The sequence below is a fragment of the Cricetulus griseus genome, chromosome 3, assembly GCF_003668045.3.
Source record: "Cricetulus griseus strain 17A/GY chromosome 3, alternate assembly CriGri-PICRH-1.0, whole genome shotgun sequence".
NCBI lineage: Eukaryota > Metazoa > Chordata > Mammalia > Rodentia > Cricetidae > Cricetulus > Cricetulus griseus.
The window spans coordinates 199,707,157-199,726,326 of NC_048596.1; the positions used below are offsets into that span (position 1 = coordinate 199,707,157).

A 19,170-nucleotide genomic window follows, 5' to 3' on the forward strand; every position below is an offset into this window, starting at 1 on the left:
ATAATAAATTAAGGTTACTCATCAATTGTAGAATAACATTGAGTATCCAGCTAGGTCTAATCACAAGTGTCAATAAAAGGCTCACACAATGAGGGTTTGCCACACAAGTCTGACCTTAGCTGATTCCCCAGAAACTATAGCAGAAGTGTGTTGTAGGATATTTGTACACTGGCAGGACAGAGAAAAACTAGATACAGGAGAGAACTCCCAAAAGTTGTACTCTGACCTCCTAACTCATAGTGACACACATTCACCTAGCACATAAACACATCATATACACATAATAATAAAGTGAAAGGGGACAGAGATAAGGGCTACAGATGTGCTACTGCCAGCTTTTAGGATAGAAGACTATAAACTGCATGGCAGAAATGAATATATGCTAAAGAGATATTTTCACTATCAGACTATTTCACAATGGATCCTATGGTGGTTTAAGTAAGAAAGGTCTTTCATAGGCGCATGAATTTGAACACTTGGTTCCCAATTGGTCATCCTGTTTGGGGAGGTTATGGAACCTTTAGGAGGTTTAATCTTGCTGGCGGAAGTATGTCACTAGAGATAAACTTGGAGAGTCTGTAACCTCTCCCACCCCACTTCCTGTTTATTTTTCTCTCTCCTCTTATATCGTGTGAACAATCTCTCTGCTTCCTGCTCCTGCCATCATGTCATGCCTTAGCTGCCATTATGGACTCTCTCTCTTTCTGGAACCATAAGCTAAACTAAACTTTTCTTCCTTAAAAAAGGAAAATCTCGCCGGGCATTGGTGGCGCACACCTTTAATCCCAGCACTTGGAAGGCAGAGGCAGGTGGATCTCTGTAAGTTCGAGGCCAGCCTAGTCTCCAGAGTGCCAGGAAACGCTTCAAAGCTACACAGAGAAACCCTGTCTCGAGAAAAGAAAAAAAAAAGTAAAATCTCTGTGAATTCAAGGCCAGCCTGGTCTACACAGTGAGTTCCAGGACAGCCAGGATTGTGTAGAAGAGACTGTCTCAAAAAAAAAAAAAAAGAAAAGAAAAGAGTATTAGTAGGACTGGGATGTAGCTTAGTTGATGCAGCTTAGTTGGTCAGTTAGTATAGTGCTTTCCTAGTGTGCATGAGGCTCTAGGTTTAACTCCCAGTACTGCAGAAACCAGGCATAGTTAGTGAATGCCTATAATCCCGGCACTCCAGAAGTGGAGGTAGGCAGGGGAACCAGAATTTCAAAGGCATCTACAACTGCAGTTTGAACCTAGTCTGGGATACACAGATAATGCTTAAAAACACAAAAAGGGGGAAGGGACAAACAGAGAGCTAGAGGATGTAGATCAGGAGTAAAACAATTACCTAGCGTGCCCTGAGTTCAATATATAGTACCAACAAGAAAAAACAGACACATCTTTTTAAGCCAAGTGTGATGATATACCTTTAGTCCCAGCACTTTGGGAAACAAGACAGTGTGAGTTCGAGGCTAGCCTGGTCTACATAGTTTCAAGACTACACAGAAAGACCCTGTCTCAAAAAACAAATGGAAAAGGTAAGCACTGCAGCTAAGGATGTAGCTCAGAAGCAAAGTTAGAACACTTAGTTCAACCTCCATTATTGAAAAAGGAGAAGGATAATCAAGTTTATCAGAACCAGGAGTATATAAAGTGCTTTGTATATAAACACATTATACATGTAATCTCATTAATGTTACTTCTGTTTAAATGAATTAAGATTTAAGGGAAGGCACAGACCAATTACCAAGTTTCACACTGCGGGCTAGTGAGATGGTTCAAGTGGATAAAAGTGCTTGCCACCAAGACTGAGTATCTCAGTTCAATTCTAAGGATCCTCATGGTGGAAGAACTGCTCCTGCAAGTTGTCCTCTGAAGTTCACACATGTGCTGTGGTATACATGCACTCACACATACATAAAACACACACCCAGAAATAAATGCAATTAAAAAATTTGCCAGGTGATGATGGGGAATGTACTACTGTGTATGTTTATCTTATTGATTGTTAAATAAAATACTGTTTGGCCAATGAGACAGCAAGTAGAGGGGACTAGGAGTCAAAGAGGATTCTGGGAAATGAAATAGAGAAGTGCTGATCCAGGCAGGAAGTGACATAGCAAGGAGACTCATATTTAAGCGAAGGAGAAACAGGAAGGGCCCCCTTTTTCCCCTCCGCTCCTGCTCCAGCGGCAAGATGTGATCCCAGCAAGGAGGGAAGCCAATAAGGTGTCCGATAAGATAAGTCTTATAAAATATATAGGTTTATGATAGTTAAGACTGAGTTAACAGATGAGACGTCCTAGTCAGTGGCCAAGCAGCTTTAAACCTAATACAAGTTTCTGTGTATTCATTTGGGCCTAACTCGGGCAGGCGGCTGGCGTAAAGCTCACACGTGGTGGTGGGGCTCAGGCGGCTTTTGGCACACGCCTTGAATCCCACCACTTAAGAGGCAAAGGCAGGTGAATCTCCGAGTTCCAGGACAGCCAGGGCTACAGAGAAACCCTGTCTTGAAAAACCAAACAAAAAATGTTAAGTTTAACATAAAAAGACACAATTAAAGATGTCTACTGTGCAAAAACTTCTATAAGAAAATGCTGACTAGAGCCTAGTGGTGCAGGCCTATAATCCCATAACTCAGGATACTAAGAAAAATGAACTACAAAATTCAAGTACCCCCTCAGCAACTTGCCCAGACTTTGTCTTAAAAAAAAAAAAAAAAAAAAAAAAAAAACTAAATGTCCTAAAATTTTTTGAAAGGGGGCTGGAGAGATGATTCAGCACATTAAAAACAGAGTTCATTCTCAGCACCCATGTAAAGTGGCTCATAACTACTATTACCTGAACTCACATACACATAACTAAAACTTAGTGGCCGAGAACCACCAAATAAATAAATAAATAAATAAATAAATAAATAAATAAATAAATAAATCACTGGCACATTTAACAAGCTCTGAAGGGATAAGGCAGGACAGGCAGATCTGTGGGTGCCAGGCCAGCCTGATCTACTTAACAAGTTCCAAGCCAGTCAGACAGACCCTGTCTCAAACCACTCCCCAAAACACACACACACACACACACACACACACACACACACACACACACACACACACACACTGGGGGCAAGAAAACACAAAAATCTAATGAAGACAATCACAAAGGCTAAATCCTTAAAAATCAACATCAACCTTGAGGTTATGGAATAATAACAAAGCAAGTTGTCAATCAGCAGAAAGGTATTTTTCTTGCTCTGCATATCCTTTAACTAGTCAGCCATCTTAGTGACTTTTTATACATTAAGAGCACTGGCTCTTCTTCCAGAGGTCCTGAGTTCAATTCCCAGTATCCACATAGTGACTCAGAACTGTCTATAACTTGTTCTATGGGATCTGATACCTACTCACTTCTGGTGTGCAAGTATATGTGCAGACAGAAGACCCACATACATAAATTTGTGTGTGTGTTGCCTGCATGGAAGTCTGTACATGAAATGCGTACCTAGTGTCTAGACACAGATCTGTGGAGAGACAAATGAGGAACTGGAATTATACACATTTGTGAGCCACTATGTAGGTGATGGGAATCAAACATGGGCCCTCTGCAAGAGAAGCTAGTGCTCTTACTCCCACTGATAATTTTTTCAAAAGTGTTGCTTTAGGGTTTTGTAGGTCTTTTATTTCCTGTTCTACAAGGATGTAAAAACCACATTTAGAAACATGGTCAAGTCAGGTGGAGGTGTAACTCAGTGGTAGAGCACTTGCATAGAATGCACAAGGCCCTAGGCTACTAAGGAAAGCAAAGGAAAACTAACTTTTTTAAGTCAAGTCCTCTGTAAGAACAGCCAATGCTCTTAATTACTGGGCCATCTCTCCAGCATTAATATTAATAAAGTGTTAAGAATTAGAAATAAGTTTTTCAGTACTTCTCTTCCAGCTTCAGGAGAAAAAAACAGATGTGTGTGCTTTATTTTAGATGAAAATCTGACACTTTACTAAACATTTACAAATTAAATTTCAATTTCACCCTTTCCTAACATCACCTTTTTGGGAGGAAGGAGGATGTACAGAAGATGGAATTCATAACAATTAAGAGTGCAGATAAGGAGCTGGAGAGATGTCTCAGCAGTTAAGAGCACTAATTGCTCTTCCAGAGGACCCAAGTTCAATTCCAGCACCCACAACTGTCTGTAAACAACCGTCTGTAATTCCAGTTCCAAGGGACCTGACACAACCACTGAAATTCAGTTTTATGGCAAAAGACCGAAGCACATAAAAATAAATAAATGTTTTTAAAAGGGGGAAAGACCAGGCAAGCTACTCCCCAACCCAAGGTCATTTTTCAAATTTCAGTATAACAAGCAGAAATACTTTGTTCAATCTTACTTAACCTTAAAATTTAAAAACATTATCGAGCCGGGCATTGGTGGCGCACACCTTTAATCCCAGCACTCGAGAGCCAGAGGCAGGCGGATCTCTGTGAGTTCGAGGCCGGCCTGGTCTCCAGAGTGAGTGCCAGGATAGGCTCCAAAGCTACATAGAGAAACCCTGTCTCGAAAAACCAAAAATAAATAAATAAAAATAAGAAAATAAAAACACTATCTAAATACTCAAAATGTTTTTGTTTTCTTAATAAAAAGCCAACTGCTGGGCGGTGGTGGCATATGCCTTTAACCCAGCACCTGTGAGTCAAAGGCAGGAATATCTCTATGAGTTTGAAGCCAGCCTGGTCTACAGTCAGTTTCAGGACAGCCAGAGAAACCTTGTCTGGAAAAACCAAAATAAATAAATAACTGACTTTTCTGATAATAAACTGATGCACATGATTGCTTTACAAGTAGAAAAAGAATATCTGCAGATTTTCAAGATAATAATTTACCACAATGATGCCAGGACAAGATAGAAGCTTAAGGCTTGGCCTTAGGCAGCCAATAGAGGCAATGCCTTTGAAACAGCACTTGTACCCAACCAGATCCTTCTACAGCACCACAGCCTGGGGCTTTAAGGGAAGGAGTAGTCACCAAAGTATCCTTGACTGTCCACAAGATTTTCAGCTTCTGAAAAATCTTGTAGATTTGTGTTCATACTATAAATCCACTTAGTTCTTAACTCACAGAACTAGCTATAGAACTGTAGGATTTCTCAAATCTAGAATTGGGTCTAAATGATTCAAACCCAGCCAACTGTTCCATTCTGCTGTATCACCCAAATGATTAAACCAAACAAACCCAGCCCACTTAATCAAAACCAAGAACTGAAGCTCCATCTCCCAAACATAATTTTCTTTTCAAAGGCAAACTTCTACTCTGGTGTCTTAGTACATATTTGTAATTCAACCATTCAGAAGGCTAAGGCAAGACAATCACAAGTTTTGAGATCAGCCTAATTACACAGAAACAAATTTTTTTTTTTTTTTTGTGGTTTTTCGAGAAAGTGTTTCTCTGACTTTGGAGGCTGTCCTGGAACTAGCTCTTGTAGACCAGGCTGGTCTCCAACTCACAGAGATCCACCTTCCTCTGCCTCCCGAGTGCTGGGATTAAAAGCATGCACCACCATCACCCGGCAGAAACAAAAATCTTAAAAAATAAAAATAAAAAGTTTGCTGCTGGGCAGTGGTGGCACATGTGTTTAATCCCAGCACCTGAAAGGCAGAGGCTGGTGGATCTCAGTTCAAGGCCAGCCTGGTTTACAGAGGGAATTCCAAGAAAGCCAAAGATACACAAAAAAACCCTTTCTCAAAAAATGGTAGACAGATAGATGCCATTGCCAGCTACATAAATAATTCTGTCGTAGTGCTAAGAGGAACCAATGCCTAGAGCTATATAGAGCTACATCCCAATCACCAGATCTCTATTTTAAAATTTAGAAAGTATAAGACTATTAGTCTAGGGCTAGAATGATGGCTCAGCAGTTAAAAGCATTTGATACTCTTACAGGACCCAAGTTCAATTCCCAACACCCATGGGGTGGCTTACAAATATACATAACTTTAGTTCCAGAAGAAATGACATGACAACTTCTTCTGACCTCCGCAGGCCCCAGGCATGGCAGGAAGTACACATACATACATACATACATACATACATACATAATATTCATACAGACAATAAAAATAGATTGTTTAGCTGGGCAGTGGTAGTGCACACCTTTGATCCCAGCACACTCAGGAGGCAGAGGTAGGTAGATCTGTGAGTTCTAAGACAGCCAGGGCTACATAGAGAAACCCTGTCTTAAAAAAAAAAAAAAATTCATATATATTATATATATATATATATATATATATATATATATATGACACATACACACAAAGAAAGAAGGCCTACAAGGGAAAACAAAAACATGCAACTCCATTATTTCCCTCCACAAAGGTTTGGGGAGAGAGGTGTTTACTTGCTTGTTCTGAAATAGGATCTCACTGTGTAGCTCTGTGACCTGAACTCTGTGAACCAGACTGGCCTGGAACTCAAAGATTCCCCTGCAGATATTAAAGGTGTTCCCCACCACACAAGGCCAACAGCTTATCTCATTAAATGCTGAAGTTTCCATAGGACCCCACTATAACAGTAAACCACTGTTCATGTTGCCTTTAGGGAGAAGGTGCTCACCACAGGTAAAACACTTCTTCCCCATGAGCAGCAACAGCAGACTTCATACACACAGCCTAGCCTTAGTCTCCACCAAACCACAACCCAGGACCTTACAGGAAGGGTGTGGACATCAGAATAGAAACTGCTTGTAGACTTTTCCTTTGACCTGAAAAAGTCCCACTGAAATTTCTTTCACAGAAAGCAATTTTCTTGCCACACACACACACACAAAAAAAAGCCTACCTTTTTCTTATTCTGTATCAATTGTGAAAGCCATGTCCCATACCTTCAGGTAAACTACAAAGGCAAATTTGTAATGAAGACTAATGGGGAAGCAGCACATAGTAGAATTTCTAGCCAATCAATTTCCCCAATCAAAAGTATTCATATACTTCCATGTACAGGCTTTAAACCAATCTTCCCTTTAATACAGTTTCTCATGTTTTGGTGACCCCCTAACCCTGAAGTTATTTTCACTGCTACTTCATAACTGTAATTTTACTACTATTATGAATCATAATGTCATAATGTAAATATCTGTTTTCAATTGTCTTAGGCAACCCCAGTGAGAGGGTCACTGGACCCCCAAAGGGGTCTCAACCTACAGTTAAAGAACTTCTGCTTTAAACAATTCCACAAATACCTGTCAAACCAATTCTATGACTCTCCTGTAACACCCAGGGTTGGGTCAATGTTACCAATGAAATTATCTTTATTTTCATTAAAGCATACAACATCTTTGCAGTAGGAAAAAAGACAGGGACAACACATCAAACCACGTATTAGATAGTTGATAAATTTTGTGCTAAATTCTTTGTGGCTGTAACAAAGTAGGGGGACACTTTCCTTGGGAGTGCTGATTAATTAGTTTCAGTAACAACACGGCCTTAGTTACAGTAAGTTCAAAACCAGCCCAAGCTATATAAGACCCAGTCAAGCTGCCCCCCCCCGCCGCCCCGGCCCCCCCACACCCCCCACCCCCGCATAATTTTAATCCCAGTACTTGGGATGCAGAGGTAGGTGAATCTGAGTTCAAGGTCAGCCTGTCTACACAGAGCGAGTTCCATGACAAAGCCTGGGCTTACACAGAGAAACTCGGTCTCAGAGGTTAAACAAAAAAGAAAAGAAAAGAAAAGAAAAGAAAAGAAAAGAAAAGAAAAGAAAAGAAAAGACCCTGTCTGAAAAAGGGGACACTGAGCGATGGTGGCATACACCTTTAATCCCAGCACTTGGGAGGCAGGTAAATCTCTGTGAGTTCCAGGACAACAGCCAGAGCTACACAGAGAAACCCTTGGGGGGTGAGAGTGGGGCCTAGAGTGGGAGGATTTAGGAATATAGTCCAATCAGGAAAGTGTTTCCATAGCTTGCAAGCAGCCCTGAGCTGAATCTCCAGCAAGGAATAAACAGGGTATAACAGTGTATGCCAGTTACTCTAGTGCTCTAGGTGGAGGAAGATCAGAAATTCAAGGTCATTCTCAACCACACAGTTAGGGCTAATATGGATATACATGAGACCTTGTCTTAAAAAAAAAAAAATAGAAAAAAAAGGGAGGGAGGGGAAAGGAAATAATTGTGTTAAGAGGAAGTAATACTGAACCCAAAAGAGGAGGAAAGAGTATGAGAAGCCAGGAGGACACTCAGCAGACAAGCAGTATGTCAAAGCCCAATTATAAAGTATGAGATCCAATCTAGAAATCAAAAGGCCATGGTACTCATTCTTTTTGTTGTTGTTTTCCAGACAGGGTTTTTTTGTGTAGCTTTGTAGAACAGGCTGGCCTCGAACTCAGAGATGCACCTGCCTCTGCCTCCTGAGTCCTGGTGATTAAAAGCATGAGCCACCACCACCTGGTACTCATTCTTTAAAGAGTGACTGGACCAAGAATCTCAGCAGAAGCTCGTCATAGAATCAAAGTTAGGTTGTATCTTCTTAGTTGTTGCTGTTTTGGGTTTGATTTGGGGTTTGGGTTGTTTTGTTTTGTTTTTTGTTTGTTTGTTTTTTGTGAGCCTGTGCCATTGGATGCATGCAAAAGTCAAAGTACAACTTGTGGGAATCAGTTCTCTCTACCATGTAGAATCTGGGTATAAAAGTCTGGTCATCAGACTTGGCAGCAAGCACAGACCCAACTTCTATCATATTAAAAATAGACACATGGAGGCTGGAGAGGTGGCTCAGTGGTTAAGAGCACTGACAGCTCTTCCAGAGGACCCTGGTTCAATTCCCAGCACCTACATGGCAGCTCACAGCTGTTTGTAACTCCAGTTCCAGGGGATCTGACACCCTCACACAGACATACATGAAGGCAAAAACACCAATAGCATTAAATATATATATATATATGTAATAAATTTAAGAGTTAAATAAAATTCTCTGTGTCTGTCTCTGTTTCTGTCTGTCTCTGTTTGAGGGGCCAGATATGTAGCTATGCCTAGTATTCAAGAAGCCCTGGGTGGTAGCACATGCCTGTACTATCCTAGCACTGGGTGGCAGTAAGAGGAGACTCAGAATTCCAAGGTTATCTTCTGCTACATAAGGAGTTCAAGGATAGCATGGACTACTTGAAACTGTCAAAAAAAAATTGGTTTAAAAATTAACGACAAGGACGCCTTTAATCCCAGCACTCGGGAGGCAGAGGCAGGTGGATCTCTGTGAGTTCGAGGCCCGCCTGGTCTCCAGAGCGAGTACCAGGAGAGGCTCCAAAGCTACACAGAGAAACCCTGGGGGGTGAGGGGGATTAACTACAAGGAAAATTGAATAGGATAATTAAATGATATTTTAAAAATACAGAATAACAAAAACAGCTATTTAAATACAAAGCTGAATTCTAGTTTAAGAGATACCACAAATATCCATCAAACAAACAAGCCACTTAAGAATAAAAATATCTATAGGAATTAATGAAGTAGTCATTAAAGCAGATCATTTCCTAAGCCTAAAAAGGCTTTCCATGCCAATTATCCAACTGCCTGAGTTCCGGAGCTGATGACTGACACCCTCTTTCATATAGCTTTAAGACAAAACTGAGAAAGCTGAATTGGACAGAAATTCCATTTGAAATTCAAATGAGAACACATACTGAAAACATTTCAAGACAATAACTCCTAGTTATTTGAGTTCATTCGATTTTTGTTTAAAGTTACCACAAGGGCCATGTTCAGTCTCAGAGTACTGCCTAAACAGCAGTAATAAACTGTCACAGCATGTGGTCAGACATGCAATGCATCATCATTTTCACCTATTAACTAGCAAATATCTTGCTATTAAGAGAAGCTCATCCATTACACTTACCATTTGAGGGATGAAGCGACTTACATGGGGTAATGGACAGATCAAAACACTTATTTTGGCAACAAATGCAGATTATTCTCTGAACCAGCATTTACTGATGCTTTCTAATTATGTTATTTAATTGATGATGGGCTCACTGCCAATATGCAAAAATACCCCTCCTCTTATATTTGATGAACATAATTTTACTATGTCAAACTCACTTAGGTATCCAAGGCACACACACAAAGGTTCTAGAAAAATATTCTTAAATACAAACAGCATAGTTTTTTTAACTCTATTTGTAGGAAATTCTTCTTGTCACTGAATCAACACTGTAATTATAGCTAACATGACAGCCACTAGTCATCAGTAGCCCATCTGGTTTAGTGAGATGAAAGGCTCTGATAGTGCAGCATGATTAACAAGGCTAGTCTAGAGAAAAGCATCTAACAGAAAAATACAAGTTAGAAGGCTGGTAGAAAGTTACAACTGTAAATGAGGAATTCAAAACTAGGTGACACTTTAGAGAACGTCTGATAAATTGTGTTGTACACTGTTTACCACAGGGAAAAAAAGAGAGGAAAATAAAAATAAACACTCCTGAAAGAATCAAGCTGAGGTCAAATTTAGCACTATCTTTTAGGTTGCTTTTCAAGGAATGCAAGAGGCAAGCACAAAGAAGAGAAAAATGTCATAGCAACTTGGCCTTTGTTCCCTCCCATCCCATTCCATTCAGGATGGCCAGCCTATCACATGAGGTCCTGCTTTTAAGCGTGAGACTACAGACAGGAGAACAACAGCTGAATGGAGTGTGGGGGAGGAAACATTGGCTATATGGAGATCCAATTCAAGGGTCACAATCAAAGTTAAGCAAGGCATTTTTCCGTTTAAGTATAGCTGCAAAGTGACATCAGAGTTTTTGTGCAATCATTTCAAAAGACATAAACAGAACTCTAGGTCTTCAGGGCAGCCAATGTTCAAGAAGAGAAAGGTCTCCGGGCAACAAGTAACATTCTTTGAGACTACCCAAGTTATACCACAAACTGGGATCTCACACACACAACACAGTAACTATTTCGATACATTTTTCCACAACTCCTATCACCTACGTTTTGCTGAATAAGTCTCTTCATCCCCAATAACCTAAGTTTTTAAGTCTCTTCATCCCCAACAACCCAAGTAAGTTTTTACGTTCAACAACTGTGTACTTTATTCAGTTTACTTGATGGTGTCCAAAGGACCACAGAAAACTTACCGAATAGGCACAAAACCTGTTTTTTCTATCGGAAAATTTGTAAAGTTCTCTCAAGTGGATGTAAAACTTCTATGACAGCAGTAACTACTATGAAACACTAGACACATATAACCAGGAGATTTCAGAGCATAGAGTCTTACTGAGGATCAGCTTAACCTTCACAAGACTTCCAAAACCCCTGTAAGTAGTTATGCTAGACTAGCTTCCCAGAAACACAACAAAAAAGAAAAGCCTACTGGAGCACCAAGTCAAGATAAGGCCTCAAGAAAAAAAATTAGACTCCACACTAAGCCACATACATAAGAACTGAACCGCACATCCGTCTGAGAGGACTGGATCCATGTGGCAAGGCCAACCCTGCACACACGTACACAAGCGCGCGCGCGCGCACACACACCCGCACTCACACTCACAGCTACCGCCTTGCCAGGGGATGATGAAATGAGGAACGGAAATTAACATTTCAAGCAACGTCTCACATTGTTCCTTGAGGCCAAGGGCTGCTGCTGCAGCCGTCGCCTACACCGCTTTCCTCCCACTCGCCCCCAGTCCCGCCTTCCCCTCCCCCAGACGCCCCCGCCGCCCCCCCACATTCCTGCCCCCACTCGGGCCTGCGCGCCTCCGCACCCCGCAGCTCCAGGTCCCCGGCTCGCCCGCCCCCTCCGGCTCGGCTCGCAGCCCGAGGGCCGCCTGCTCCCATTTCAAAACACGATAATAATAGGGACGCTGGGAATAACAACTACCACCAGCCCAACGACGGGGCCCCTCCCGAGGGTCAGAGGTCGGCGCCCCGCACCACTGCAGACCCCAGGGACCCCCGGGAGCCCACCTTCGTTCTCAGAGTCCTAAGACACACTGACCCACCATCGCCCCTCAACCGAGGCCCGCCCTCGAGATTCACAGCCACCCCGGCCCGCCCCGGAGCCCTCTCTCAGTCCCTCACGGCCGACAGAGCCCTGGGACGCCCCGAGGCTCGCCTCGGAGCCCGCCCTCAGCCCCTCAGGGCCGCTCTCAGGACCCCCGCGGCCCACCGACCAGCCTCTCGCGGAGCCCGGCCCGCCCAGGGGCACCCGCGGCGTCGGGCAGCGGAGGAGGCCTGCAGGCCGCAAGGCCGCGGGAACGCCCGGCGCCCGCCCCGACCACTAGCCCCAGATCTGCGGCGCCTCTCACCCGGCTTCGAGGGCGACGCGGCTCCGCGGCGGAACGGCGGCGGGGCGCGGGCGCTGCCCATGCAGCCCGCGGCCGCGTTTCCCGGGCCGCGCGGCCCGGGCGGGAAGGCGGCGGCGGCTCACGGGCTGTGGACTGCGGTGAGTGCGGGACCGACGGGATGCAAGCCCACCCTCGGTGCGCAGAAGCTCACGCGGGGCAGCGGCGCTCGCGCGGGCGCTACTGTGGGTGACTCTGGCCGCGGACTCCGCCGCGGCGCCTCCCCGGCTGGGGCCCTCGGTCCATAGCGCTCTGTCGCGGGCGGCCTCTGGCTCCAGGACCCAGCGGTGGCTGCGGCGGGCGCCGGCCGCATGAGAGGCTCCCGCCCATTGGCTCGCCGTATCCGCCACCGCCATTGGCCCGCCCAGCAGAGCGGCTGGGGCCGCTGACGTCACGTCGGAGAGGAAATGTGATCCTGGGGTGAAAGGGCGCAGGCGGCTTGACGGCTTCCGTAACGGGTCTGAGGTGGGAATAAGAAGACGTCCCGGGAATGATTGGACGAAATTGTGCATCATGTATACGAGACAACGGCGGAAAAGGTAACTAGATTGGCTGCCCTACCATACAAGAGGGTGGGTCTTGCGCTACGAGTTACAACGATTGGCCTTATTGAGTGCCGGAAGTGATGAGAACACGGTCTAGAAACAAGGTTGTTGTCGGAGCCGGAAGGTTAGATGTGTGCCATACTGGCGGGACTTGTGTTGCAGCACGCGGTCACCTGTCGCCAGTCGCCTCCAAGTCTGTGTGAGCTTCGAGAAAACGTGGCTCCAGCCGACCGGATGCTCTTGAAGTTGCAAAGACAGCTTGGGGGCCACAGATCAAGCCCCGCCCGCGTTTCGGCTCTTTCCAGGAGGTGTTCTTGAACAGCGCTTCGCTCTGAACACCGAGAGCCACCTTAGCAACAGGGATGTGGTGAGCTCCAGACGCTACCCGTCGGTTTTCCTTAGACCCCCGTGCTTCGACCGCCTCCCTCCCCAGCTCAAGAAACTTCACCTCGAGGGTTCATAGAACCAAGGAAAGATGACGAACCTCAGGCTGCAAAGTCCCAAAGTCATATGCCTTACTATTTACAGAACGAGGAAAAGTATAATAATGATTTGTGTAGTAGATTTGGTTTGCAAAGGAGCTAAAAATCCAAAGCACGGGATATAATCCCAGCGCTACAGTGGCTGAGGCAGTAGGATCCGGAGGTACATTGTTGGGTAAATTTCGCGTTTAAGAGCAGTTACATGAGACATTGTCTCAAAATACATAAAGTAATCGGGTGTGGTGTACGCGTCTTACTCCCAGCACTCAGGAGACAGAGGCAGGCCAACTAGGGCTACACAGTGAGACCCTGTTTCAGAAAATAAATACCAAGAAATCACAGCTGGAGAGATGGCTCAGCGGTTAAGAACACTTGCTGCCTTCCCGAGAAAGCAGGGTTTGTTTCTCAGCACCCACCTTGGACAGCTTCACAAACACCTGTTAACTCCAGCTTCAGAGGCTCTCACGTCCTCTTTTGACCTCTGAAGAACTCACATCCTTGTGACATATTCACACATATAAAGTACACCTCAAATGAATCCTTTTTAAAAAGTAATTGGAGGGATGGAGAGATAGTTCAGTAGTGAAAAGCACTGACTGCTCTTAATGAGGACCCAAGTTCAATTCCCAGCACCCACATGGCAGCTCACAACTGTCTGTAGTTCCGGTTCCAGGGGACCCAACACCCATGGCAAAACACCAATGCACATAAAATTGCAAAAATAAATAAGATAAATTTTTTAAAAAAGTAATTGGAGGCTGGAGAGATGACTCATCAGTTAAGAGCACTGGCTACTTTTCCAGAGGATCCGGGTTCTATTCCCAGCATTCCTAACTCCAGCTCTGGAGAATCCAACACCCTCTTATAGTGTCTTCCCAGACATGCACTGGTATACATACATATATACAGGCACAACAAACACCTATACCCATAAAAAAAGAAAATTACCCCCCCAAAAAAAAACTTCCTGTCCTACTTAACTGCTTGTATGTACTCCTAAATCTGAAAAGCTAAGTGACCAAAACCAATATTTATGCTTGTTTGTTTGGGAGCTTTAGGTTTTGTTGGTTTGTTTTTGAGTCAAAGTTTCTCTATGTAGCCCTCGCTGTCCTAGAAATAGCTCTATAGATGATTTGGTTTGGTTTTTTTTTTTTTTTCCTGTGTCTTCCTGAACTCCTTTGTTTTGTTTTGTTTTTCAGGACAGGGTTTCTCTGTGTAGCTTTGGAGCCTATCCTAGCACTTGCTCTGTAGACCAGGCTGGCCTCAAACTCCTGAGTGCTGGGACTAAAAGCGTGCGCCACCATTGCCCAGCTTTCTGAAATCTTAAAACAATGTGTAAACAAAGTCTTTACAGACCACAAATTATGAAATTATATAATTGCAAATTCCAAAGTGGATGGGTCTTTGGAGATGACCTTTCCCATTTTTCTGCATATGTAGAGTTTAAAGAACATGCTATGATAAAAATCACCCAGCTATGTGATAAGTAGCTGTAATTGTAACCATGAGCGCTTTGTTTCTCAAACTTCCATTTATTTTCCTTGGTAAAATGGGAACAACAAATGGTACCAATTTCATAAGAACATGGGGGGAAAAGGATGTGAAACCTGTAAAGTACATGAACACCTACACAAAATAAATATTTTTTATTGGAGTGTGTATATTATGTGGGAGGGGAAGTTAGGTGACTACTTTGTGGAGTTAGTTCTCTTTTGACATTTATGTGATTGCAAGGGCTCATAAATTTATTCTTTACCTGCTAAGCCATCTTCCAAGCTCATTATTTTTTATTTTTTATTTTTTTTAAGAAAGAGTGCTAGAGAGATGGCTCATTGGTTAGGAGCATTTTCTGCTCTTCCAGAGGACCCAGGCTCAGTTCCCAGGACCCACATGGTGGTTCACAACAGTCTATAACTTCAGATCTAACACCTACTTCAGCCTCCTTGGGCACCAGGTATGCACATGGTGCACAGACATGCATACAGACAAAAAAAAACATACACATAAAACTTTTTTAAAATTTTAAGAAAGCTCTGGAGTCAGGCTTTGTGTTGAATACCTGTGATCCTAGCACTTGGAGACAGAAGAATCAGGAGCTCAAGACCAGCCTTAGCTACTTGAAACATTGTCTCAAAAGGAAAAAAAAAAAAAAATGAGGGGAGATAGAGCTCATTTGATAATATGCTTGCCTTAGGTGCACAAAACCCATGTGTTCGTGTAATGTAAGAAATCTGTTTTTCACAGGCAACCCCTGTGAAAGAGTTATTGGACACCTCCGGGTCATGATCCACAGGTTGAGAAACACTGCTCTAGATAGTACAAAGTCATAGTGAGTCTCCTTGATTATAGGAGTGCACTACTATGGCCAATTGTGATCAAATCACTTTTGAATGGAATTAGTGTCCTTAAAAAAGGAAGCCTGAAGTGGTGGCGGTATATTAATTCCAGCACTCAGGAGGCAGAAGCAGGAGGTTCTCTGTGAGTTCAAGGTCAGTCTACAGAGCAAGTTCCAGGACAGGCTACACAGAGAAACCCTGTCTGGAAGAAGAAGAAGAAAAGAAGAAACCGTTAGAATTGGAGACCCTACTAAAAAGAACATATTGAAAAAGCCTGTGGAGGCTGACACACCACCTGTGCCATGTAGGAACCAACAGTCCATCATCACACTCAGAAGCAAGATGACTATCTGTAAGATGGCTCAGCAGGAAAGATACTTTTGCTATCAAGTCTGACAACTTGATACTAATCCCTTCATCCCACAAGGTGAAAGAAAAGAATCACCTCATGCAAGTTGTCTTCTAACCTCCACACACATGCCATGGCACTCATGCATACATACAATGAATAAATGTAATTAAAAAATTATTTAAAAACCAAAAGGAGCCAGGCATGATGGTGCACACCTTTAAGTCCAAAGGCTAGCCTGGTCTACATAGGGAGTTACACAACAGCTATGGTTACATAGTGAAACCCTGTGGATTTAAAAAAAAAAAAAAAAAAGGGAAAAGACACAAAAAATACAATCCAGGGTCAGCTTTTATAAGTTTTTTCTAAAGGACTAATAATTTGACATTTGTGCTTCTGACCACAAATTAGAATTCATTGGAGAAAAGTTTGGAATCTGTGCTGCCACTGAGATAGCTCATAGCCACACCTGTGTACTGAACAAAGTCCAGATTGACATGTACCAAAATGGTAAAAACAGGCCTGAGATTTCAAAAACTTAGAACTAAGAAAAGACTAAAATATCTCACAAAAAAATTCAATATATAACATTATATATAGTATTTAAGTAAAACATAAGGTTGAAATTAATTTCTCATTGTTCGTTTCCTGTTTAACTAGCAATGAAGAAATCTCAGGCACCTGGTAGCTCCCCCTGTGGTGTTCTGCATTCTTTTGAAACGAAGTGAAAGTGAGAAGCTTGGAGGAGGCCAAGTGGGAAACTGCTGCTGTTACCCCGTGAGAAAAGGCAAGGAGAATAAACTGAAGAATGAAGTTGGAGAAGGTTCATGTTAAACAGCTCCAACATAACTGTTCCCCGGAACCAATAAATAAATAACAATAATTGTTCATTAAGCTAAGTCAATTGTGGCTGCAGAGAACAGATTTTGTAAAGGCAGGAGTGAAAACTGTGGGGTCCCAGTATCAGGAGATGACAGACCACCCCAAAAGCATGTGTATGTTTAGTTCTATCCCTAGGCAGAGACCACCTTCCCCAAGTCCCATATCCACAACCATTTAGACTGGGAGAGATTCCCTTTTGGCCCATCTTGAAATTCTGGGCACTGTGCTTCCTCTTCCACACAGGTGGCAAAATGCAAGGAGCAGTCCATGTTCTAGTACTTTCCCTCCCAGCTGCCTCCACTACGGCCATGTGGTAATCTGACAGCCTCAGCCCTATAGAGCCCCAGCTCACCAGCATTCTTAGCATTAGAGTCAGGAACTAAAGCTCATTACACAATAGATGATTACAGGCTTTGCTCCCCAGTTCCCACAATACTGTGGCACATCGCCTTCCCATACCACAAGAGGAAGAGTTGCAGAATAAAAAGCAAGACTCATCTTAGGCTAAGCCTACTAGTACCAAATCATGCCCCAGCACTTAAAACTGTACCCCATGTTTTTCCTATATCCCTATCAGTTTAAGGAGACCCCCAACAATACTTTGTGTTAGTCTTAAAACTATTTGAGGCTTTCCATGGTGGCACATATCTTTAATTCCAGCTCTCAAGAAGCAAAGGCAAGCAAATCTCTTTGAGTTCGAGGACAGCCTGGCTTACATAGAGAAACTTTCTTCTCAAAAAACAAACAAGACTGTGGTGGCTGGGTATTGTAGTGTACATCTTTAATCCCACTAGGTAGGTAGAGGCAGGCAGATTTCTGTGAGTTCCAGCCCAGCCTGATCTACATAGTGAATTCCATGTTAGCTGAGACAACACAGACACTGTACAGATGGCTCAATGCTCTTCCAGAGGACTCAGTTTTGGTTCCAGCATCTACACTGTGGCTTAGAACTGTTAACTCCAGTCCCAGGGCATCTAAAGCCCTCCTCTGGCCTCTGAGGACATTATGTACACACATGGTGCATAGGCATACATGCAGGCAAAACCCCCATACACATGTTGTGCAGGGTGTACTTGAACTATTAGGCTCAAGCAATCCTTGCCTCAGCCACCAAGTAGCTGGAACTACAGGAATGAGCAAATGTGCCCAACTTTGATAATAGTTTTTGTTTCCGGATTTTTATGTTTTGGATTTTGAGACAGGGTTTCTCTGTAGTTTTGGAGGTTGTCCTGGAACTCTCTCTGTAGACCAGGCTGGCCTGGAACTTAGAGATCCACCTGCCTCTGCCTCCTGGGTGCTGGAATTAAAGGCATGCGCCACCAACACCCAGCTGCAAGTCTTTTTTAAAATAATGGATTTACAAGCAGGGCATTGGTGGTGCACACCTTTAGTCCCAGCACTTGGGAGGCAGACGCAGTCAGATCTCTGTGATTTCGAGACCAGTCTGGTTTACAAGAGCTAGTTCCAGGACAGCCTCCAAAGCCACAGAGAAACCTTGTCTCGGGGGGAAAAAAAAAAAAAACAACAACAATGGATTTACTGGGCAACAACCATCTTTAACTTCAGTTCCAGGGAATCCGATGCCCTCTTCAAGCTTCTATGGGCATCAGGTATGCAATGTGGTACACAGACATACATGCATGCAAAACACCCATACACATAAATATAAATTATTTATGTGTGTGAGAGAGAATGTATGTACACATATGTTATCTGTGCTGGTCCTTGCTTCCATGAATATAAAAAAAAAAAAGGTCAGAAAAGGTCTGGGTGGTGGTAATGCACACTTTAATCCCAGTACTCAGGAAACAAAGTCAGGTGTTTCTGTGAGTTCAAGTCCAACCTGGTCTACAGAGTTAGTCCTGGGATAACCTGGGGCTCGTGTTTTCTCAGCTAGCCTACAAGTCAGAAAGCCCCAGTTATCCTGACTCCCTGTGCCATTTTCTGCCCACTGCCTCTGCCTCTGCCTCTGCCTCTGCCTGAGTGCTAGAATTAGTTGGACAGTGGTAGTGCACGCTAATTTAATCCCAGCTCTCTGGAGGCAGAGGCAGGTGGATCTCTGTGAGTTAGAGGCCAGCCTGGTCTACAGAGAAAGCTCCAGGACTGTTGGAGTTACACAGAGAAACCTTGTCTCCAAAAGACAAAAACAATAACAAAAATTAAAAGCACAAAGAACTGGAAGCCACTGCAAATTTGTTGCTCTTCCACACCAGCCCCCATTGAATACTTGTCCCAAAGCCTAACCTGGTGCTTACCCTCATCTCAGACAGCAGTTAGTTCAAGGG

At 43.5% G+C, this 19,170-nt stretch overlaps 1 protein-coding gene and 1 long non-coding RNA gene across 7 annotated transcripts in view; one reads left to right on the plus strand and one right to left on the minus strand.

Annotated features, from left to right (window-relative positions):
• Positions 1 to 12,588, minus strand: part of Ankrd11 (ankyrin repeat domain 11) — a 161,512-nt gene extending 148,924 nt beyond the window's left edge. For 2 of the 4 annotated variants that reach the window (XM_027410633.2, XM_035442745.1), the window contains exon 1: positions 12,256 to 12,588. The gene's annotated coding sequence lies outside the window, so the exon portion shown is untranslated. The remainder of the gene's footprint in view (positions 1 to 12,255) is intronic. The other 2 variants (XM_027410631.2, XM_027410632.2) reach the window with 1 other exon arrangement.
• Positions 12,589 to 12,898: 310 nt separating this feature from the next.
• LOC107979294 lies at positions 12,899 to 16,907 on the plus strand. 3 transcript variants are annotated; one of them, XR_003484411.2, is made up of 3 exons: positions 12,899 to 13,481; positions 15,127 to 15,272; positions 16,664 to 16,907. It is a non-coding gene; the product is annotated as an uncharacterized LOC107979294 (long non-coding RNA). The 3 variants fall into 3 exon arrangements; XR_003484412.2 differs by having other exon boundaries at positions 15,131 to 15,272; XR_003484413.2 differs by having other exon boundaries at positions 12,903 to 13,203.
• The last annotated feature ends 2,263 nt before the right edge of the window (positions 16,908 to 19,170 follow it).